The 25,913-nt window shown below is 40.9% G+C and overlaps 1 pseudogene; it reads left to right on the top strand.

The window, feature by feature from the left end:
* LOC127646099 (rootletin-like) overlaps positions 1-25,913 on the top strand; it is a 75,228-nt pseudogene that overhangs the window by 30,816 nt on the left and 18,499 nt on the right.

Here is a 25,913-nt window from a genome sequence, read left to right as displayed (position 1 = left end):
GTTATAATAATTATTTGTAAAGATATGAACAGTTCAGTATGTCTCCCTTTCAGTACATCACAAAGATTTACAATTGGTCGTGGAATAAGGCAGGGTTGCCCATTATCCCCTCTTTTATTTATTTTGGCTGTGGACGGTTTAACGGTAAATAAATGAAAAGTATTTGGAAACTTTACCAATCAGTCAGTTAGCAGATGACACCACATTATTTTTACATAACTCCTTCTCTAAGGCATCAGGTCTTCAATTGAATTTGAACAAGTGCAAGCTTATGGCCCTACACCACAATTAAGTAACTTCTCTGAATAACATCCCAGTTAAAGATACAGTGAAATATTTGGGTATTTTAGTCAGCAGAGATTTGAAGATTAGTATGAAAGAATATTTTGAAAATAAGTTACAAAAAGCCAATACAATTTTTAATTGCTGGTTGCAGAGAGATATTTCAATTTTTGGGAGAATTTTGCTGACCAAAGTTGAATATTGATCTAGATTGATTTAACCTGCTCTCACTTTGGCTCCTTCCTCAGCTATTATAAAAACAAGTAATCAGAAAATGTATAACTTTATTTGGAAGCACAAAACCCATTATATATATATATATATATATATATATATATATATATATATATATATATATATATATATATATATATATATATATATATATATAAATGTATATTATCAAATCTTACTAACAAAGTGGTTTGAATGTGATTGAATTCGAGAATATGAATGTCTTGTTAAAACTTAAGTGGCTGCAAATGTTTATATGTAATGTTGATAGCTTTTGGTTTGCAGTTCTTTCAGCTTTGTTTCGAAAATTGGCTGGAATTCATTTTCTTCTCAAATGTGACTATGATTTATCCAAACTCCCAGTGAAACTATCAGCTTTCCATCAACAAGTCTTATTATTTTGGAAATTGGCACACACTCACAATTTTACACCCCACAATGTCCCTATCTGGAATAAAAACAGTTTTATGAAGATTGGTTATGCAGAAATGTCTGGTCTGTGATGGACTTGGAGTGGTGGTGGCGTAGTGGTTAAAGCACAGGGCTGTTAACCAGAAGGTCGCTGGTTCGAACCCCACAGCCACCACCATTGTGCCCTTGAGCAAGGCACTTAACTCCAGGTTGTTCCGGAGGATTGTCCCTGTAATAATTGCACTGTAAGTCGCTTTGGATAAAAGTGTCTGCCAAATGCATAAATGTAAATGGACTTAATGGATGATAATGGTAACAATTTAGATTTACTTTCACTTTAAAACACGGATTTGCCTGTCATCCAAAACAATTCTTTACTGTTATTAATGCAATACCTTCTGGTATAAAAATTATAATGAGATGTACCCTCTCTTATTCAAAAGTTACAGCAGTTCTTCCCTCTTTATATATCGGTGATAATGAATTTAAGAATAAACACTGCACTAACAAATCCAAATATAATCAAAATTTGCCATCCATCTCAAATTTTAAGAATTAAATGATATAATATATTTGATAAAAAAAAAACAGTACAATATATTAGATATTGGAATATATACAATATTAGAACAGCATATTTAAGATTTCCTCTCCTCCTCAAAGTGAAAGAAACACACTTCAAAATATTAAATGAAATATATACTTCTAATAAATTTCTAAATCTTAAATTTAATCTTGAAAATGTGCCTTGTCATTTCTGTAATTGCTCTTATGAAGATAGAAAACATATATTTTTTTTCATGCAATTTCTCTAGTGCCTTTTGGAGAGCATTACAGGAATGGATGATAGAAAAAGATGTGGTTTCTGATGGTTTCACTTTCACCTTGTAAAATATAATGTATGGGATAACCAAAGCCATGTTTTGTTTTATTTGATTAACATTATATTATTGGCAAAATATTTTATACATAAATGTAGATTCTTTAAATCCTCTCCTCTGTTTATTATATTCAAAAATGAATTAAAACACTTTTCAGAAGCCCTTACAAAAATGAAAAGTCAAAATGCAACAAAACTTTTTGATCTCCTTGTAATATATAATTAACTATAGAAATTATGCCCCATCTTCTTCCTTTTTTTCTTTCATCTGTCTTGAATTTAATTTTGTTTTGATGTTTTCCGTGTCAGTTTCTTGTTTGAAAATGGACTATTTATGCCATTTTGTTGTAATCATATTTTGTATTCAATAAATATGTATGTATGTATATATATATATATATATATGATTTGAACATAGACCAGAGGGGGCAGGGGAAGGAAACGAACTCGGTTCGGTCCAAGCAATCAAACCAATGTTCCCTTATTGGTCAGAATGTTTGTCCACTGTTCTGGTATTAGCACATCCATTGATATATCAGTTAAAATGATATACCTGTAAAGATTTGTCAACCATTACAAATTCTCGAGTATTGTTTATGTCACACTTATGCAAAATGTCACCGCATGTTAAAGAATACACGTCCCAGTTAGAGGTTGTGCCACAAATAAACATTTGACACACGGTGATATGGTTTGAAAATGTACTTAATGGTTATTTTTATCTATCATTAGTTGTTTTTGCATTATTTCTGCATTGAAAAGTGCCTGTTCTCACAGTCACAGAGCATGCCCTGCCCCTTTCTGATACACATACACACACACACACACACACACACACAAACAGCAGTGTGAAGCTACGTAAAAATTTTATATTAGATGGCCTTAACTACAAGGTACTAAGGCATTTGAGACAATGTTCTTATTATGTACATACACGTTGATGCATTGCAATTACATTTAGAGTACTTGCATTTAATAATATTTGTAGTTACACTGTTAACTTTACCCCTAACCCTAACACAACCCTTACCCTAAAACCTAACTAGAACCCCTAATCCTAATCCTAACCCTAACCCACCTTTACTCCTAAACCTACCCATACCTAAACCTCAGTAACAGCAAATGTGGGAATTTTGCAGAACAACATGTAGTTACACAGTAAATACACAGTCTTGTATGTCTTTAATATTAGTACATAATGTGTGACAAAATAATGTATCTGTCAAAACGTTGGTGACATCCTACCTGTGTTCCGAAAGAGAAAAGAGATCAGACTATAATTACCTCAGGAGTTATAAAACAGCTCATATTAAACATGCAATGATGTCTAATATAGTCGCCAAAAGGCTATCCATGTTTTGATTATGAATTACAATGACAAGTTGATCCATCAGGTATGTTCATGGTTTTTATAGGGATTTTGTTTGGTTGGGTCAGACTGCCTTCTCACCACAAGCCCACCGCTCCAGAGTTCACTTGCAATCAGTCTGAGACCACCTCATCTAGGTGATCTCGGACCGATTGTTTTGGCGTGAATACAAGTGTGATTGCCATGTTCGTATATGCCTAAACTAACCAAAGCAAGGGAGAAAACACACCAGGTTCTGAAACAAATGCTCCAAAAGAGCCAGGTGTTAAAACGCCCTTAGAATGATAAGACTTAAGAGTTTTCATCTCATGTGAGTGTATATCACTTTAAACATATTTTTTTGAATCACTGAGTGGACCTTTAATATGACATTTTGAATGTACATGCAAACTTAAATTTTTGCATAGAGATTGCAAGAAGTACTGGTCTATTTTTACAATCATAATTTTAATAAATCATGGTGATATTGTGCTTGACCCATTTGCTGCCAGGTCGAGGCCAAGAAGGCAGAGCTCGGTGAACGCAGACAGGAGGCAGAGTCAGAGAGAGCGGCAGCCACGGAGGAGCTAGCTCGCCTGCAGCAGGAGCTGTTAGACATGACAGCAAAGAAGCATGCTCTGGAGGCCTCAAACATTCACCTCCAAGAAGCCCAAGTGACCGAAGATGCAGAGTACAAATTCCTGCAAAGGGAGAAAAACAGCCCAGGAGCAGCATGCCCAGGTCAGCCCCTTTCCACCTCACTAACTGACTGGGCATGTGCCCTATTACCCAGCATGATTCACAGCTCTCAGCTGTGCTTTGATGGGTCTTGTTGTCACATTAAAATATCCAGGGAAGATATTGGACCCATCTGTTGTGATACTTAACACCTTCCTCCAGGCGTTCAGAATATGAATCTAGGTCCAAACATGTGTTTTATGAGTGTCAAAGGAATAGAATGGGGAAGCAAAGGGGATCTCAAGTACAAGTGGAGGAGAGGAAGATGGGAGAGATAGATATTACAGAAGGGTAATATCATAGTGAGAGAGAATGAGTGAGAAAAGCAGTAAATTATAGACTTTGTCTGCTCGTAGCTCTGCTTCAGACAGTGTGAATTTTTGTGCTCTTTCTCTAGACCTAAAGTCATGTTTTAAGGTGGTTTCACTAAAATTAATAAATTCATTCAGAATGAACTGCCAGGATTCTCACCCGAACCAAAAAAATCTTTAGTCTTTACACTGGCTGCCATTTATATTTAGAATTTAATTTAAAGTACTATTACTCATTTATAAATCACTCAGCAGCCTATGACCTAAATACATTGCATTACATATGCTTGTTGAATATAAACCTAAAAGACCTTTCATGTCATTAGGATCAAGTCAGTTAGAAATTCCAAGGGTTCACTCAAAACAAGGTGAGACAGTGTTTAGCAATTATGCCTCCCGCAGCTGGAACCAGCTTCTAAAAGAAATCAGGTGTGCTCCAACATTAGCCACATACAAGACCAGACTGAAAACACATCTATTTAGCTGTGCATTTATTCACTGAACACTGTTCTGCACTTACTGATTTTACTGCATGATTTTATTTCTGTATTCTTTTCTTTTTTATAAATGTTTATTCTTTGAAATGCCATTGTGTATGAACTGTGCTACATAAATAAATGTTTTGTAATGTCGCACTATTCCTTGCACTCACTCCTTTTTCAGTTGACCTGCTTGACAATGAAGTGAAGTAATGTTTCCTTTCGTTTGCTAGCGAATGGTTAAGTACAGGCTCAGACGGGAACGTTTTTACATTTCAGGAAAGTATTCAGACTGCATGTTGTTGCTAAGAAGTCAGTTACTGCCATAATCAAAAATTTGACTGTAATTGACAAACCACCAAATTATTGGATTTTTTTGAGTAGATGACTCATAATCTTGGCATTTGATCTACTATCAGCAAACTCTGGATTTTATTTCCATTCTTCCTGCCCTTCACCTCACTACCCCTATAAGCAAGTCTCAGTCTAAGTAATTCCAAACCCCTATGACTTTCTTTCTTATGTGGAACACAAAAGGAAAAATGTTAATGATTATCCCAGTCCATCTATTTAATAGTGACACACTTCAAAGCTTAAAAAAGGACCCAAAAGTATCATGAAAGCGTTCATGAATGCTATTAGCGAAGATTGTTCACATTGGCTGACACTTTCACTCGAGAACTTGTGTTGTTTAGCGCTAAAAATAAAGCACGTTCTTGCTTGAAAACTTCTCTAACAGCACTCATGAACATGAAAAGGATGTCAAGATTTTTGGCTGAAAAATTACATAATGGGATAGCTCACCCCAAAATTAAAATTCTCTCATTTACCTACCCTCATGCCATTTCAGATGTGTATGACTTTCTTCTGCAGAACACAAAAGAAGATTTTTTGAAGAATATTTCAACTGTAGATCCTTACAAAGTGAATCAGACCTTTGTAGCCTCAAAAATCACATAAAGGCCACATAAAAGTGATCCATACGACTCCCGTGGTTAAATCTATATCTCCAGCAGCGGTATGATAGATGTGTGTGAGAAACAGATACAAATGTAAGTCCTTTTTATACTATAAATCTCCACTTTCACTTTTACATCTGAAAGCCACATTTAGTTTAACTTTCAAATCTGAAAGTCAAAGTGGAGATTTAGAGTAAAAAGAGGACTTAAATTTGAATCTATTTCTCATAAACACCTATTATGTCATTAATGAAGATACAGATTTAACCACTGGAGTTATTTGGATTACTTTCATGTTTCCTTTATGTGATGGAGCAACAAAGTTCTGATCACCATTCACTTGCATTGTAAGGACCTACATAGCTGAAACATTCTTCTAAAAATGTTGTTTGTGTTCTACTGAAGAAATAAGTAATACACATCTGAGATGGCATGAGTAAATAATGAGAGAATTACAATTTTTGGGTGAACTTTCCCTTTAGATTTTTGTTGTTGTTTTTCACAACACCCTATCTTCAGAAGACTTGGAATATGACAAACAAGCAACATGGGCTACCTTTATGATACTTTTGATTCCTTTTTCCCATGTCACAAAGCAGAGGTCTATTTGAATATTTATATTTGTACTACCATCTAAATGTGTGTTTTGTGTAGGTCTGTAAGCAGAAACAAGCCCTACAGAGCACATGTCGCAGGGAAGCAGAGCTAAGTGCTGCAAAACTGCAGAGGACTACGAAGCAATTGGAAAGAGACAAAGCCAATCTCACCTCAGAGCAATGCAAATCCAAGGCCCTGGCCCAAGACCTGGCAGCTCTGCAGTGAGTCAATGTGTGTTAGTGTTTTAGTGCGACTAGGATTTGGTGTATTAATGTGTTTATATGGGCTGTGTTTTTATTTATGTTGGAGTTTGAGGTTGGCAGGCAAAGTAAACTACCTGTTTTTTCAAAAATAAATTTGAGTAATTATTCATTGGGCCTTTTCAATCATGTAACACTTCAGTTTCCCCAAGTCTAATTCTGAGAGAGAATCGTTGTGAGAGAAAGCCTGTGTTTTGCAGTGTAAATAATGTCCAGAACATCTCATCAGTCTTTAAGGATGTTGAAGCAGATGTTTGTAATATGTACCTACAGCTGAAACTCGAAAAATTAGAATATCGTGCAAAAGTTCATTAATTTCAGTAATTCAACTTAAAAGGTGAAACTAATATATTATATATATAAATAAAAAAAAAGGATTTTAAATACAGAAATGTCGGCCCTCTGAAAAGTATAATCATGCATATGTACTCAGTACTTGGTTTGGGCCCCTTTTGCATTAATTACTGCCTCAATGTGGCGTGGCATGGATGCTATCAGCCTGTGGCACTGCTGAGGTGTTATGGAAGACCAAGATGCTTCAATAGCGGCCTTCAGCTCTTCTGCATTGTTTGGTCTCATGTCTCTCATCTTTCTCTTGGCAATGCCCCATAGATTCTCTATGGGGTTCAGGCCAGGCGAGTTTGCTGGCCAATCAAGCACAGTAATACCATGGTCATTGAACCAGGTTTTGGTACTTTTGGCAGTGTGGGCAGGTGCCAAGTCCTGCTGGAAAATGAAGTCAGCATCTCCATAACGCTTGTCTGCTGAAGGAAGCATGAAGTGCTCTAAAATGTCCCGGTAGACGGCTGCGTTGACTCTGAACTTAATAAAGCACAGTGGACCAACACCAGCCGATGACATGGCTCCCCAAACCAACACAGACTGTGGAAACTTCACACTGGACTTCAAGCATCTTGGATTGTGTGCCTCTCCATTCTTCCTCCAGACTCTGGGAACTTGGTTTCCAAATGAAAATTTGCTCTCATCAGAAAAGAGGACTTTGGACCACTGAGCAACAGACCAGTTCTTTTTTTCTTTAGCCCAGGTAAGACGTTTGACATTTGAAGCCCATGTCCAGGACCCGTCTGTGTGTGGTGGCTCTTGATGCAGTAACTCCAGCCTCAGTCCACTCCTTGTGAAGCTCCCCCACACATTTGAATGGCCTTTTCCTGACAATCCTCTCCAGGCTACGGTCATCCCTGCTGCTTGTGCACCTTTTTCTTCCACACTTTTCCCTTCCACTTAACTTTCTATTAATGTGCTTTGATACAGCACTTTGAGAACATCCAACTTCTTTTGCAATTACCTTTTGAGGCTTTCCCTCCTTGTGGAGGGTGTCAGTGATGGTTTTCTGCACAACTGTCAGGTCAGCAGTCTTCCCCATGATTGTGAATTCAACTGAACCAAACTGAGAGACCATTTAAAGGCTCAGGAACCCTTTGCAGGTGTTTAGCTGATTAGAGTGTGACACTTTGAGCCTACAATACTGAACCTTTTCACAATATTCTAATTTTCTGAGATTCTGAATTTGGGGTTTTCATAAGCTGTAAGCCATAATCATCAAAATTAAATCAAATAAAGGCTTGAAATATCTTAACTTGCTTGTAATGAGTCTATATAATATATTAGTTTCACCTTTTAAGTTGAATTACTGAAATTAATGAACTTTTGCACGATATTCTAATTTTTCGAGTTTCACCTGTATATGCTGGGTTGGAAATCTCAGGTATTAATACTGGTGTTTTCCTTATTACATGACATGTACTTCTGAAAGCAAAATGAAACACAGAATGTTGGCTGTCATCCGCGCAGCCTGACCGAAGCAAACCGGGCGTGTTGACTGGCACGATTAACCGAAAGCGAAGCAATGCTGGCAGTTGATGTTCAAATGGCTTGCACGCGCTGCACGAGTCTATTGGATATACTGCATGTCTCGTAATATTTTAACTTTTTGTTTAGGCTCCCATTCAGCTCATGAAAACGCACTGCGCGATCACGAGGAAGGATTATGGATAAAGATTGGAATGCAGGTCTTATTTATATAAATAAAATAGTCTACTTCTCTCTTGTCGTTGCTGGCATGCCAGTGATTACCCCTCCACATGCCTATGCCATAGGTTGCCGACCCCTGATGTATTTTCTGGAAAATAAGTTGCATTTTTTTTATCCTCCAAAACATCCTGAGACTTATAGTCCAATGCCACTTATAGTCCAACGCAAATTACATAACATAATTGACTTTGGGCTTTTGAACACACTGCACACACACACCAGGGTCAGAAATTAAAGGGGGCTCAGGTCAAAAAGCCACCGAAAGTACCAAAACAATGCCCCAATGAAAATATTGGGTACAGGTTTCTCACTGTAATGGAAAACATGAACATTTCAGGGAATATTACAAATTCAAAGTCTATAATTAAAATATTGTATATAGACTGTAACAAAATATCCCATTGTTTATAAAAAAGTAATGAAACTGGCAGCTGTGGCTGGCAGAATAATTATGTAAAAAATACAGTAAAAATGTAAACAACTTTACAGGAAAAACCTGTACATTTTACAGTTTAAAATGTTTGTTTTTACAATATAGTTTACAGTGCAATACCATCATTTATAATATTATATGTTAAACTTAATATATTAATCTTCAAAAACTCTAAAAATCTGTTTTTACCCTTATAATGTATTGTTAATTACTGTAGTAATTAAAGTACATCACATGATGACATGAAGTTCATCAATACTGTTCCTTCCTGGAGCATTGGCAAATCAACATGTAGATACAATGCTTAATGTCACACACAAACACATAACACCATCAGGGTAACACATGTGAAATTAAAATTATGCAAAAATTAGGGCTGTCAATCGATTACAATTTTTAATAGAATTAATTACATGGTGTCCCGATTAATTAATCGTGATTAATCGCATATATAAATATTTGCTAAGAAAGCCCCTCATATAACTATAATTCAATATATAATGATGAAATAATTATACATAGTTATCTTTAAATATAAAAAAATATATATATATATATATATATATATATATATATATATATATATATATATATATATATATATATATATATATATAAAATAAACAAATATTCAGATAAATAAAATGCATTACATTCTTGTGGCAGAAGAGTTCATCATTGATAAGACCATACAAAAAGCGGCTTTAGAATACAATGTATTGTTTACTACCATATTATTGATCATAAGTCAATTATTGTCAACAGTTCACAGCAATCCATTTCACAAGTGAATTTGTCAATCAGTTGGAGATTTATTATGAGGGTTTGTTTAAGAACCCGTCAATGTACATCTGCGTCAGCCTTTTTATTTTATTTTTTTGGAAACAAGCCAGGGGTACCCATAGTACACAATACTACAGATGTATTTTACAACAATGCCAAGACATTATATTCATTACATAGTGTAATGGTTTTCAAGGATTTGGAGTTGTTGGAGGTACAAAGAGTATTTAAATAATATTTTAAGTCTTTACAAAAAAGTGCAAATAGGGGCTTTATAGACATACATTTACACTTATGTATAAAAAACTTGGCAAGAAAAATAAACAGATTAATCAGAAAATAGTAACTTAAGTTATCAAAACTGTGAAAAACAAATAAAACGTCTTTATAAAGCAAAGAAAAACTAGTTAAAATAGAGGTACATACAAACATACAAAATGTTCTCCAAAATACTACAGCGTGAACACATTCCCAAAAAAGGTGAGGGGCAGATTTATCTACAGCATTACAGAAAGTGCAAAGTGGATCTATTTCAGGGAGCATGTTTTTTAAATAAAGATTGACTGTGTAAAAACGGTGTAACAGTTTAAAGGACACCTCTTAACCTTGTTGGTAATTAAATATTTGTGAGGTAAAGACCATACGACCTGCGCCAGACATGCTTGTCGCGTCTCGGGTGTGTTGCGTCATAAAAGTAAAATGTTTAGGTCACTGTGTCAAGTTAAATATAGTTTAATATTCAATCTTTAAACACATCTTGAGATCCCTTGGTTCGCATTTGCACTCCTTCAAGTGTTTTGAACGCAAGAACGTAACGCACGTCTGTGTGTGTGTGTGTCCGCTGAAGAGTTGTTTTGTTCACTGTAATAAACTGTGTAATAAAGCTGACATTTCATTTACTTCCCTCTGGAGTAAACAGGTGGTACTACAAGCTTGCATTTCTCAGGAATTTCTCAGGAAAGCGTTGCGATTAAATGCTTAAATTTTTTTAACGCGTTATTTTTTGGAAAATTAATCGCACGTTATTAACGCGTTAAATCGACAGCCCTAGCAAAAACATTAACTAAATTACATCAAATATAACATAGAACACCCCAAAGTACATAACTGATTTTTAAAATAAGAAGAAACATAACTATTACCATTAAATATAATAAAATGTAATGGGTCACGCAGGGAATTCTGGGAACGGCCTATTACAGTTCTTTACCATCATTTTAGCAATAATTTACCCTAAAAAGTACATGTACACTCTTGTTAAACACAATACATTTTAGTTGTTAATTATATGGGAAAATGTAAAAAAATTAATTTTTACAACATTTTACAGTAAAACTACATGTATTGTCTTTTTAAATATATTTAAAAAAAAATTACGTATATTTTACGATAAATACTCGCTAACCAATTTTATTTTAATGTTTTTTACAATAGCATTTTTACAGTCTTTTACCGATAAATTACAGAAATTCTTTACAGTGTAGTTTTTTCTAAATATTTAATGAACTTGAAATTCCTTATATGTAGAGTAGAACTTGCTCACAATCTGTAATGATGTCTCGTGTGTCAGTGAATATTTGTTTTGAGTCAGTTATTTTGTATCTATTTTGTCATTATTGTCGTGATCGAGGAAATTAATTGGGCTGCCATGTTACTCACCGATCCAGTTTCAGATGAAAGCGTGTACGCTCGTATTTGTGAGACTGCGAGTTCAGAATTCTGCCATCTTGCGGGTCAGATGACTTTTCCACCGGCCATGTGTTTGACACCACTGATGTAAAGTGTGCGCAATGTTTTTCAATAATTGAATGGGCTGGAGTCAATTATTCTGCTTATATCACCCTTTGATACAGCCCTAGTCTCCGTTTCTTGTTCGAAAACATCACATTAGAACTAGCAACGGTAGTGCATGTGGGTGTGTGTGTGTGTGTGTGCGTGCGCGTTCGTGTGTGTGTGTGTGTGTGTGTTTGTATTGGTGTGTGTGTTTGAGTGTGAGCAAGAGAGAGAGATAAACTGGGAGAGATCACATGTGGGATTACCTGTGTTTGCACTTTTCAACTGAAACGTATATAAATTTAGGATATCATAGACATTGTTTGTCATTCTTATCTGATTTAATTTACCAATGTCTTTGTTGTATATGGTTATTTTGATGTGGTAGCCTGTAATGCTCTTTAAAATAACTGAAATAATTTGGCAAAGTGATACAGAATCGGTATGCGGCCAAGGCCTGAAACTACTTCATAGCCCTGCTTTACTGAAAAATAAATGCACACCTTAGAATGTCCATCAACCAATCAGAATCAAGCATTTAACAGACCCATGGTACAATGAATGCAACAAGCAGATTGTTTCACTGACAAAATAAAAGATGTGTTTACAGCATAGAGTTACATATGTTATAAGTAGATGTGGCGTATTTGTCGTATTTTTATAAATACGTAACAGAATATGAAAAATGGTTACACATGTTTACTTAAAACAGATGATCTCCATTAAAGCAAGCCCAAATACAACATGATGCGATGTGTAGAGCTTGAGATAATCTTCAGGCAGCACAACTTGACATGCTGTTGGAGCAGCTAAAGGGAAGTTGGTTGCTTCCCGGTACTAATGCCTGCCGAATGTGACCTCTGTCAGGCTATTGTTGCGACTTTTAAACAGATGTGAGATATCTTTGTTTTTTCTCTCTCAACAACATGATTTTGGCTGTGTGCAACTTATATTCAGTACAGTAATACAGTATTTTTCCAATTACATTTGGTGATGCTAATGTTGCAGGAATTACACACTTTAGCTTTAAAGAAAAGAGCATTTAAAGATGTTTAATAATTACCTAAAACAACCCATTTTCTTTGTATTCCTCACTCTCTCACCATCTCTTGCACTCTCCCTTGATTGTTCTCTTTATTTCTATACTCAGGGCTGAGAGAGTGTCTCTAGATTCAGGCCTGTTGGACGGGCAAGAACTGGTCTCATCGCTGGAGGCCGATCTGTCTAGGCTAGAGGGAGAAAAAGCTAGTCTACAGCAGGCTAACAAGGCTTTGACTTGAGTGTCTCCTCAACCCCTTTCTCACAGACTTGGCTAACTCTACTGGCCACTGGGCCCCAGAAATAGCCCACAAGGGGCCCATATTTCAGCCCAGAACTGGGGAACAGCTGAGGGGTTAGCTGAGGTTCTCTCTGGAGCTTAACAAAGTCCCCTCACAGATAGCGTCCACATTGTACTATTTATGTGTAGGTGCAGTCACTATATATTGTGCAATAATGATTCCAATGAGCAAATTATTTCATATGTTTCCAGCATGTTGGAACTTAGTATTCCCTAATGTATTTTTTCATTAAAAAGCATGTTTCTCCTCTGTGTATATGCTTGTTCTTCCCTTTGCACAGGTGAGCTGTCTAGCGTTAAGAGTGAAGTCGAGAAACAAATGTCCCAGGCTTTGCAGGAGAAACAGGCTTTAGAGTTAAAGCTTGCTCAGGCTGAGAAAAACTTACAACAAACCCTCATTACCACACAGCAAAGCCAACAGGAACAACTGCATACTGAGCGAAAGAACAAGGTTTTGAGCTTTTGAGTTATAAAGTGAACCCAGCATGCAATACAACTCAGCAGACATCTTAAGTATAAAAAATGGGATAAATTGAGCATTTTTCTCCTGAACGAATTAACACCCCCTTGTTGAACGAAGCCTGCATTTATACTAGGAGCTGTGTCCTTTGAAATTTAGTTTGTTGAGGATCATGAAAGTTTGTCTCAGGCAAACGAAACATCAGTAGGTAGTAATGCCAATAATGCAGCTTGTTTTTTCTCTGGGGATCATTGCTTTTAGTGCTGTATAATTGAACTTGTGAGAGACAAAGTAATCAATTTTATTGTTAAGATAGTGTTCTCAGCTGGCTATTGCAAATGTAAATGAAGAGCGACACATCCAAAGCACACCCATGTAAAGTTTTAACCAATCATCAATGCTAGTCGACTAGCCGAGGACTCCTAGGTCAAGTATTTCAGGGATGTGCACGAACAGGAGAAATATCACCAAACAAATTCGTCAGTGCATTTCATCATAATTTTTAGGTTAACTAAATAAAGAATAAATTCGATTTTAGACTCTAGTATGCACAGTGAGTTTGTTTTAGACATAAAGTTAGAACTGCTATAGATTTGGGCCTTGACTTTCAGTCTGTATAGATGACTTTGGCAGATTGATTCTGAATTGATATGAAATAACCCTAAACTCTATAACACTCCTGTGGATCAAGAGAGTATTCATTCCAAAGAATTTCCAAATTACTCTCTGGATCAGCCTCTGGATTGTCACGAACCCCGCTCCCTCGCTCCGCCCACCCTCGAGCTTCCACGCTCGTTCCGCCCCCTCGAGCTCCCACGCTCGTTCCGCCCCCTCGAGCTCGCACGCTCTTTTTGCTCGCTCGAGCCCTCACGCCCACTTTGCTCCTACTCGCTCACATGCTCGTAGGCAATCTCCCTTCCTCGAGTTTCTCAAGCGTTTCCAATCCCCCAGTACATTATGACCACCTGCACTCGCGTCATCTGCACTCCTGCACATTAGTTTCACCTGCACTCGTCTCATCACCTGTCATGGTTTACACCTGCACTCGCCCCTATAAATATCACTACCCTTTCGTCTCACGGTGGTTGGTTATTGTATTTAGTTTCCCGTGTCTTTGCCCCCCCGCTAGTCTCGTCTAGTTTTGACCTCCTCTCGTTCACCTCTTAGCTTGCCAGCTCCCCTTGTTCCCCTGTCTTTTGCTCCCACTTGTTATTCTTATTCTGATTACCCCGGCTTTGACCCCCTACGCTCTCGTTGACCACTCTCTCCTGGATTTGCCCCTTTACCCTATCTTGATTCCCCGGCTTCGATTTAACGCTCACCCTGACCATTCTTCACTGGATTTGCCCTGTTTTTGTTCTGTTGCCTGCTTCGTTGGAATAAAGCAGTTTTCTCCGACATTGTGACTGTCTCGTCTTGTGTTTGTGTGTGCGGGTTACAAAATAACCAACCTCACCGAAGACAGTCACAATGCGTCGCGCTGAGGATTCACGCAGCTTACTAGAGCGGAGGAACACGTCACATTCAGCGCGAGGAGCTACGGTGTGGAAACTTGACCAAGCGCTCGCGGCCCAGGGGCAGCAGGTATGTTCTATGTCTGAAATTTTTCACCCTGTTTCACCTGTGTCTGCCCCTGAGCCCGTTGATGCTTTCCACGCATCCGCGAGCGCCGTATGCTCTCCATCCCCGGAGAGGTTTTATGGCTCATCGGACGTGAACCAAGGGTTTTCCGTGCAAGGCAGTGGTTATGTAACTCATAACCCGTCCTTGACATTATGGAGCCAGCGGCCCAACTCTTGGGTTTGCGCCAGGGGAGCCAACCCTTGGAGGCTTATATTATGGATTTTTGTGCCCTGGCGTACCAGGTGAATTTTGATGAGGTGGCTCTGAAAGACATTTTTCAATTTGGACTGAATGAGCCAGCCTCATCATTCATGCCTGGTGGTCGCTGCTCTCTCAACCTGGCTCAGTTTATTGACCTTGCCCTACTGTACGCTGGTTCCTCGTTTACTATGGGGGAGGCAGAAACTGAACCAGCGTTCCATACCACGGCCCCCGTCTTGAAGCCTACCATGGCCCCCGTCTTGAAGCCTACCACGGCCCCCGTCTTGAAGCCTACCACGGCCCCGTCTTGAAGCCTACCACGGCCCCCGTCTTGAAGCCTACCACGGCCCCCGTCTTGAAGCCTTACATGGCCCCGTCCCGAAGCCTGTCACGGCCCCAGTCCCGAAGCCTATCGCGGCCCCAGTCCCGAAGCCTGTCGCGGCCCTAGTCCCGAAGCCTGTCGCGGCCCTAGCCCCGAAGCCTGACGCGGCCCTAGCCCCGAAGCCTTACACGGCCGTAGCCCGAAGCCTTACACGGCCCTAGCCCCGAAGCCTTACACGGCCCTAGCCCCGAAGCCTTACACGGCCCTAGCCCCGAAGCCTGTCACGGCCCTAGCCCCGAAGCCTGTCACGGCCCTAGTCCCGAAGCCTGTCACGGCCCCAGTCCCGAAGCCTGGCACGGCCAGCGAGTCAATGCCCATGCCCGCCACGGCCAACGAGTCAGCGCCCATGCCCGCCACGGCCAACGAGCCAGCGCCCATGCCCACCACGGCCAACGAGCCAGTGCCCATGCCCGCCACGGCCAACGAGCCAGCGCCCATGCCCGCCACGGTCGGCGAGCCAGCGCCTGTAGCCTCGACCGTCCCCATGGCCACGTCCCCTGTTGGCCAAGGACGCAAGAGAAGGAAGAGGGCCCCTTCTCCCCAGTCTCGTCTTGTGCTCAAGACCGCAGAGGTTCCCTCAGAGTCTTCCACGGCTCTGCCGGGTTCTGCTCCGCCCCAGAGTCTTCCACGGCTCTGCCGGTTTCTGCTCCGCCCCCAGAGTCTTCCACGGCTCTGCCGGGTTCTGCTCCACCCCCAGAGTCTTCCACGGCTCTGCCGGGTTCTGCTCCGCCCCCAGAGTCTTCCACGGCTCTGCCGGGTTCTGCTCCGCCCCCAGAGTCTCCCAAGGCTCCTCCTCCCGAGCCTCCCAGGGCTCCTCTCAAGCCTCCCAGGGCTCTTCCTCTCGAGCCTCCTAAGGCTCCTCCTCTCGAGCCTCCCAGAGCTCTACCTCCCAAGCCCCCAGGGTTCTGCCTTTCAAGTCTCTCGAGCCTCCCAGAGCGCCGCCTCTCAGGGCTTCTCCTCCCGAGTCTTTCAAGGCTCCTCCTCCCAAGCCTCCCAGGGCTCCTCTTCTCAAGCCTTCCAAGGCTTCTCCTCCCAAGCCTCCCAGGGCTCCTCCTCTTGAGCCTCTCAGGGCTTCTCCTCTCGAGTCTTTCAGGGCTCCCCCTCCCAAGCCTCTCAGGGCTTCTCCTCTTGAGTCTTTCAGGGCTCCCCTCCCAAGCCTCTCAGGGCTTCTCCTCTCGAGTCTCTCAGGGCTCCTCCTCCCCTCGAGCCTCTCAGGGCTCCGTCCCTCGAGTCTTTCATGGCTCCACCCCTCAAGCCACTCACAGCTTCGCCTCTCGAGTCTCTCAGGGCTCCTCCCCCTCTCAAGCCTCTCAGGGCTTCCCCTCTCGAGTCTCTCAGGGCTCCTCCTCCCCTCAAGCCTCTCAGGGCTTCTCCTCTCGAGTCTTTCAGGGCTCCACCCCCTTCCAAGCCTCTCAGGGCTTCGTCTCTTGAGTCTTCCAGGGCTCCTCCTCCTCCCGAGCCTCTCAGGGCTCCGTCTCTTGAGTCTTCCAGGGCCCCACCTCTAGAGCCTCTCAAGTCTTCCATGACCTTTTTCCCCGAGCCTCTCACGGCTCTACTCCCAGAGACTCCAGAGCTTCCTAGGGCTCCGCCTCCCGAGCCTCCTACGGCTCCGCCTCCCGAGCCCCTCATGGCTCTGCTCCCAAAGACTCCAGAGCTTTCTATGGCTCCGCCTCTCGGGCCTCCTACGGCTCTACCCCCGAGACTACAGAGCCTGCCAGGTCGTTGCCTCGGGGACCTCCCACGGCGCCACCTCCATTGGCTCCACCTCCTGAGCCTTCCAGGCCTTCCCCCCTAAAGCCTCCTTCGGCTCCACCTCCAGAGCCTTTCAGGCCTTCGCCCCTAAAGCCTCCTTCGGCTCCACCTCCAGAGCCTTCCAGAACCCCACCTCCAGAGCCGCCTACAGTGCCGCCTCTGACGGCACCGCCTTTCACGGCTCAGCCCGGACTTCCTGACCCTCTCCCTGTCCTGTGGCCTCTTCCCTGGCCTCCGGACCCTATTCCTGTCCGGTGGTCACCTTCCAGACCCCGGACCCAGTCCCTGTCCTCCAGTCGCCTTCCAGACCCCTGACCCTGTCTCTGCCCTACGGCTGCCCCCTAGATCTCCCGACCACCCGCCTGTCCGCTATGTTCCCCCAGACCTTGCCTTGATACTGCCCATTGACCCCATGGACTGTCTCATTTCCCTCTGTGCCCCTTGGACTGCCCTCAATTTTGTTTGTGTGTTTTGTGGGTTGTCTGTTCAGGGTTTTTTGTTTGTTGGGTTCGTCCAGCACCACTTCCTCGCAACCGAGCGTGGCCGCCAGGAGCCGTCCGTTTTAGAGGGGGGAGTACTGTCACGAACCCCGCTCCCTCGCTCCGCCCCCTCGAGCTTCCACGCTTGTTCCGCCCCCTCGAGCTCCCACGCTCATTCCACCCCCTCGAGCTCGCACGCTCTTTTTGCTCGCTCGAGCCCTCACGCCCACTTTGCTCCTACTCGCTCACATGCTCGTAGGCAATCTCCCTTCCTCGAGTTTCTCACGCGTTTCCAATCCCCCAGAATATTATAACCACCTGCACTCGCGTCATCTGCACTCCTGCACATTAGTTTCACCTGCACTCGTCTCATCACCTGTCATGGTTTACACCTGCACTCGCCCCTATATATATCACTATCCTTTCGTCTCACGGTGGTTGGTTATTGTATTTAGTTTCCCGTGTCTTTGCCCCCCGCTAGTCTCGTCTAGTTTTGACCTCCTCTCGTTCACCTCTTAGCTTGCCAGCTCCCCTTGTTCCCCTGTCTTTTGCTCCCACTTGTTATTCTTATTCTGATTACCCCGGCTTTGACCCCCTACGCTCTCGTTGACCACTCTCTCCTGGATTTGCCCCTTTACCCTATCTTGATTCCCCGGCTTCGATTTAACGCTCACCCTGACCATTCTTCACTGGATTTGCCCTGTTTTTGTACTGTTGCCTGCTTCGTTGGAATAAAGCAGTTTTCTCCGACATTGTGACTGTCTTGTCTTGTGTTTGTGTGTGCGGGTTACATGGATGCTGAACTTCTAAAACATGCAACTGTCCTGTGTGTCTCAGGAACGCATGCATGCAGAGTTGTGTGCACAGAGGGAGCAGGTAGAGGGGCAGCTGCTAGCGGAGTGCAAAGAGCTGCGCATGCAGAGTTGCAGAGAGCTGCAGCAGCTGCAGGAAGAACTGGCCAAACTGCAGCAACACTGTGCAGACTGCTTCAGGCCGAGAGCCACAAGCCTCAGGTGTGTGTGTTTATCTGTCTTTCAGAGGAATAGATTAAAGATATTTTCACAGCTTCCTTTCAATCTGATCAAAGGGTGTGTCTGTAGCCCTAAAAAGCTTTAAGGGTCAACAAAGTGACCTGAAGTCATTTATTTTTAATGGAAATTTGTGGTTTCCAGCAATAATCCTTAATAAAGCCTTAACGCAACTCAGGGAGTCAAAACAGTGTAGCTTACACAGACTTCTATTCAGTACAGTAAACAAGTGTAGGTAGGCAAGACGAAGGAGAATTTCATGTTATTGAGAGCGATTTCACTGTTCTGTATAATTTGTCTCTGCCCACATCGTTCTTCATGCTCATGATGTGATGTATTTTGCACTGCTGCAATTTACATACAAACACTTTCCCCTGCAAAATTTTCATTTTTAGCAGCAAGAAAACTGATTCCTTGTCAAAATAGAATAAAATATAAATGTTTTCCATTCACTAATTTGTAATGAGATTTTCAAAAGCTATGTCCTGGTTGTGCAGCTCACCAATTAAGTTAGGGCATCAAGCAGCAGGAATGCCCTGCAACGATAAAACCACAGTGGGAACAGGACATTTTACAGTTCATTAATCCTGAGTTGACTGTGCAAATGGAGTTTTTGATTGGCAGGTCCTTTCTTAAAAGGAGGTAGAGAAGGCAACTCTTACTGAGCGAATAATCACCCTGGAGCGTGACACTGAGACAGCTACCCTGGAAAAGGATTGTACCAAGACATCCTGAGCAACCAGGAGCAAGACAAGGTCAAATAAATCCCAACAAATCCCAATCCATGCACCATATTCAGGGTTGGGAGGGTTGCTTTTAAAATGTAATATGTTACAAATACTGATTACTTAGTAAAAATGTAATCCGTAATTTAATCCAGTTACCTGAGTAAGAAAATGTAATGCAAATATAATGTAAATGTAATCAGATTACTTTTAGATTGACTCAAGATCGTATATGTGAAAAGAGAAAAGCAATGTTCTTGAAGACTTTTAATCATGCCTTCTGAATGCAAACAAACCATGTTTTCCTTATTAAGAAAACAGAATATGTAAAAATACATATGTAGAACAACTTAGCATTTTTAACCAAATCAGGTGAGTCCTCTATCTGTTACAGAAAAAAAGTTTATTTTTCTCTTCAAGCAAATACAGTTAGAATAGATGCACTGAATTTTGTCTTGGCAAACATTAAACAAAATCTAACAGGACATACCTCAGATTCAAAAACACTACCAAGTTAAATTCTGCCATGTATTGCAGTTAGCATGTAGACTAATTGGCACTGAACATTCATTAACTTCTGACAGAAATATGTAGATCACAGGCTATCTTCTTCGTTGCAGTGCCTCCGGTGTCTGTACTCTGCTTGCTCACGATCCACAGTCATACATTGAATGATTGAAATAGATTTAAGCCTTTTTAGTGTCTTGATTTACTTATTCCTACTTTCTATGAGTTTTATAATGTTGCATTTGCCAGTATTTCTCCCTCACCCTTACATTTGAACTGTTCTTAACAATACATTTATAATAAGTATCAAAATCAGATAAATTATCCATTGCACTTTTCCCTAAGAACTTAATATTTTCAATTAATTTGGTATTCATTTGTACAATCTGGATTTTTTTAACAAAGAAAAAAAAAATGCTGTCCCAATACTGTTATCATTATACCATGAACACATTTCATAGAACACTTTTAGAGTTTCAACTGTATACTGGAATACTGGCCGTTCTTTGGGGGCAGTGGTCATTTCTCCATTTCTATTCATGCTCCCGCAAAACAGAAGGTCGGACGGTGAAATTAGGGAACACTTATGACTAATTTTAGCTATTCTAGCTAACGTGATTTTCATGTGGGTCTTATCTTTAAATACTTCTTTTAATTATTTGTCGGGTCCTTGGAAAATCAGTGCATCTTCAGTGCAACTGGAAGGTAAATTGCACTGAACTGTAATGTTGTTTCCCTTTTCTCCATTGAAGAGAAAAGAATGTTGGAATTTCCACAAAAATAATCATATTTCTCCAGTGGTCATTGTGATTAAACAGTCCTTATTGGTTTGACCTTGTTTGCCTCAAGAGCACAGTGTTGATGTGTGACACAACACTGTTTTATTTGTGTATGCGACAGTAAGTGGCACCAGATTCATGTGATTCACGAGAGAAAACCAGAGATCTCAAGAACACATTTGATCATATCTGTATTCTGCACTAAAGCAAGCAGTGGTCTTTATAATTTTATGTCAAGAGGATCTTTTGTTTTTTGTTATAAATTAAAAAATTTAATCCTGCTAGTAATCCCAATTTTTACCAAATGTAACTGTAATCTGATTATGTTGTATTTTTTATGTAACTGTAACAGATTACAGTTACACAATTTTTGTATCCTGATTATGTAACGCCATTACAAGTATTCCGTTACTCCACAAGCCTGATCTTGTTTTGTACTATTTAGTAATTTAAGAAATTCGGAATCTCTCAATTTGGTTGGGGCCTGTCACATTCACAGATTAAGATCTAAATGGCACCTCATTTCCAAAGCCAATCAACAGAGAGCAAGTGCACCGCACAAACTTAAACAATAACCATGAACAACAATCTGTGTTTCACGGCAGCTGTTGCATTTTGTGTCTTATCATTTGCAGTTGCTTTGAAAAGAAGCAGAATAAGCACCGAATGGTTTGGACGAGACGGCATTTGCATGGTCTCCAGCTGGAATTGGAGGTAAGAAAGCGCTTATAACAGTTTCTTATTACACGTGTGACAGGTTATAAATCGATATTAATAGACGGTTAAGTAAGGCATAATATACAGTCACCTTGGACAGATTTATTTTGGAATAATTTGGAAAAAATATGGAATATGAAATAAACTAAAACTTATTACAGAACTGCGTATGAAATATGTAGATATTCAATATTTGTGTATATATATATTTGTGTATATTTCGCCTTCAGAACTGCCTTAATTCTACGTGGCATTGATTCAACAAGGTGCTGAAAGCATTCTTTAGAAATGTTGGCCCATATTGATAGGATAGCATCTTGCAGTTGATGGAGATTTGTGGGATGCACATCCAGGGCACGAAGCTCCCGTTCCACCACATCCCAAAGATGCTCTATTGAGTTGAGATCTGGTGACTGTGGGGGCCATTTTAGAACAGTGAACTCATTGTCATGTTCAAGAAACCAATTTGAAATGATTCGAGCTTTGTGACATGGTGCATTATCCTGCTGGAATTAGCCATCAGAGGATGGGTACATGGTGGCCATAAAGGGATGGACATGGTCAGAAACGATGCTCAGGTAGGCCGTGGCATTTAAACAATGCCCAATTGGCACTAAGGGGCCTAAAGTGTGCCAAGAAAACATCCCCCACACCATTACACCACCACCACCAGCCTGCACAGTGGTAACAAGGCATGATGGATCCATGTTCTCATTCTGTTTACGCCAAATTCTGACTCTACCATCTGAATGTCTCAACAGAAATCGAGACTCATCAGACCAGGCAACATTTTTCCAGTCTTCAACTGTCCAATTTTGGTGAGCTCTTGCAAATTGTAGCCTCTTTTTCCTATTTGTAGTGGAGATGAGAGGTACCCGGTGGGGTCTTCTGCTGTTGTAGCCCATCCGCCTCAAGGTTGTGCGTGTTGTGGCTTCACAAATGATTTGCTGCATACCTCGGTTGTAACGAGTGGTTATTTCAGGCAAAGTTGCTCTTCTATCAGCTTGAATCAGTCGGCCCATTCTCCTCTGACCTCTAGCATCAACAAGGCATTTTCGCCCACAGGACTGCCGCGATACTGGATGTTTTTCCTTTTCACACCATTCTTTGTAAACCCTAGAAATGGTTGTGCGTGAAAATCCCAGTAACTGAGCAGATTGTGAAATACTCAGACCGGCCCGTCTGGCACCAACAACCATGCCATGCTCAAAATTGCTTAAATCACCTTTCTTTCCCATTCTGACATTCAGTTTGGAGTTCAGGAGATTGTCTTGACCAGGACCACACCCCTAAATTTATTGAAGCAACTGCCATGTGATTGGTTGATTAGATAATTGCATTAATGAGAAATTGAACAGGTGTTCCTAATAATCCTTTAGGTGAGTGTATATATATATATTATAACAGATACATTATTTTATAATAATAAAAATAAGTTTTATTTATATAGCGCCTTTCCAAAATGTCAAGGTCACTTTACAATCAAGATACATTTTAACAGTTACAATCACAGTTAGGAAAAACAAAAACATTCAGCAATCAGCAGTGGATAAATAGTACTCTGAGAAAAGATGAGTTTCAAGTTGAGACTTGAAGATGGAAATAGAGAAGATGTTGCAGAGGCTCTGAGGCAGTGAGTTCTATAGTTTAGGTGCAATTACACTGAAGGATCTCCCACCAAAGGTCAATAGATTAAATCTGGGTATAGACAGCATTTTGGAATCAAAAGAACGATGAGAATGTGCAGATGTGTATGGATGAAGTAGATCACATAAATAACGAGGTGCCAGATCACGGAGAGCTTTGTAGGTTAAGAGAAGAATTTTGTCAGAATTTTAATCGGTAGGCCAATGAAGAGGCAGTTACAGTAATCAAGACTGAATGCAATGTGATATAGATGGAAGAAGATGGAAGCCATTATAATGATGGTTCTGATATGGGCTTCAAAAGTGAGAGATGGAACAAAAGTGATGCCCAGATTCTTAATGGTTTTGGAGGGTTTGGTCAGAATTCCATCAATACTGATATAAATGTCAATATTTCTTGTAAATGTTTGTGGTCCGAAAATCTGTTTTGTCATCATTGAATTTGAGGAAATTTCTTTTTAACCCGATTTTTACATAATTGATACAGGCTGTTAATGAGCTTATTGCATGAATTTAATCAAAACGGGCGGATGTATAAATCTGTGTCATCAGCATAGCAGAGATAACTGAGACCATGATGACGGATGATTTGACTAAGTGGGAGAACGTAAATTATGAACAATAGAAGACCCAGAATGGAACCCTGGGGGATACACTGAGTGAGAGAAGCAATAGCCGATTTGTGTTTATTAATTATAAAATATTGTCTGTTACTAAGGTAGGAAGAGCAGTGCCAGTAATACCAATATCTGAGAGTTAGGAAAGGTGTGTGTTGGCGCATAAAGTTTCAAAAGCAGAGCTCAAATCAAGCAGGATCAGAATACTGAAGGACCCAGAGTCAGCAGAGCAGAGAAGATCATTAACAACCCTCAAGAGAGCAGTTTCAGTACTGTGGAATAGACGAAAACCAGATTGAAAAGGGTCATAGAGATTATTGGCTGCTAGATGTGATTGTAACTGTGAAGCTTCAACTTTTTCCATGAGATTAGATACAAAAAATACAGTTACTGTCAGAGGTTTACATACACATTAGCCAAATACATTTAAACTCAGTTTTTCACAATTCCTGACATTTAATCGTAGAAAACATTCCCTGGCTTAGGTCAGTTAGGATAACTACTTTATTTTAAGAATGTGAAATGTTGGGGCCTGGGTAGCTCAACGATTATTGATGCTGACTACCTCCTCTGGAGTCGCGTGTTCAAATCCAGGGTGTGCTGAGTGACTCCAGCTAGGTCTCCTAAGCAACCAAATTGGCCTGGTTGCTAGGGAGGGTAGTCACATGGGGTAACCTCCTCGTGGTCGCAATTAGTGTTTCTTGCTCTCAGTGGGATGTGAGGTAAGTTGTGCGTGGACAGTGGAGAATAGCATGAGCCTCCACTTGCTGTGAGTCTCTGTGGTGTCATGCACAGCGAGCCAAGTGATAAGATGTACAGATTGATAGTCACAGAAGCGGAGGCAACTGAGACTTGTCCTCCTCCACCCGGATTGAGGTGAGTAACCATGCCTCCACAAGGACCTAGTAAGTAGTGGGAATTGGGCATTCCAAATTGGGAAGAAAAGGGGATAAAAAAAAGAATGTGAAATGTCAGACTAATAGTAGAGAGTATGATTTATTTCAGATTTGATTTCTTTCATCACATTCTCAGTGGGTCAGAGGTTTACATGCAATTGATTATCATTTGGTAGCATTGCCTTTAAATTGTTTAACTTGGGTCAAATGTTTTGGGTAGACTTCCACAAGCTTCTCACAATAAGTAACTGGAATGTTGGCCCATTCCTCCGAGAGAACTGGTGTAACTGAGTCAGGTTTGTAGGCCTCCTTGCTCGCACATGCTTTTTCAGTTCTGCCCACAAATTTTATATCAGATTGAGGTCAAGGCTTTGTGATGGCCACTCAAATACCTTGAATTTTTTGTCCTTCAGCCATTTTGCCACAATTTTTGAGATATGCTTGAAGTCATTGTCCATTTGGAAAACCCATTTGTGACCGAGCTTTAACTTCATGGCTGATGTCTTGAGATGTTGCTTCAATATATCCTCATAATTGTCCTTCCTCATGATGCCATCTATTTTGTGAAGTGCACCAGTCCCTCATGCAGCAAAGCAGCCCCACAACATGATGCTGCCACCCGCATGCTTCACGATTGCAATGGTGATCTTCAGCTTGCATGCCACACCCTTTTTCCTCCAAACATAACGATGGTCAGTATGGCCAAAAAAAAATTATTCATCAGACCAGAGGAAATTTCTCTGATCTTTGTCCCCATGAGCAAACAGTAGTCTGCATTTTTATGCCGGTTTTGGAGCAGTGGCTTCTTCCTTGCTGAGGAGCCTTTCAGGTTATGTTGATATAGGACTCGTTTTCGTTTTCTCCAGCATCTTCACGAGGTCCTTTTGATTGATTTGCACTTTTTGCACCAAACTACGTTCATCTCTAGAAGACAGAATGCGTCTCCTTCCTGAGTGGTATGATGGCTGCATGGTCCCATGGTGTTTATACTTGCATACTATTGTTTGTACAGATGAAGGTGGTACCTTAAGGCATTTGGAAATTGCTCCCAAGGATGAACCAGATTTGTAGAGGTCCACAACTTAGGTATTGGCTGATTTCTTTTGATTTTCCCATGATGTCAAGCAAAGAGGCACTGAGTTTAAAGGTAGGCCTTAAAATACATCCACAGGTACACACCTTCAATTGACTTCAATTAGCCTATCAGAAGCTAATTGCTTAA

The sequence above is a fragment of the Xyrauchen texanus genome, chromosome 7 (genome assembly GCF_025860055.1).
Source record: "Xyrauchen texanus isolate HMW12.3.18 chromosome 7, RBS_HiC_50CHRs, whole genome shotgun sequence".
NCBI lineage: Eukaryota > Metazoa > Chordata > Actinopteri > Cypriniformes > Catostomidae > Xyrauchen > Xyrauchen texanus.
This window is presented reverse-complemented; position numbering and strand designations above follow the sequence as displayed.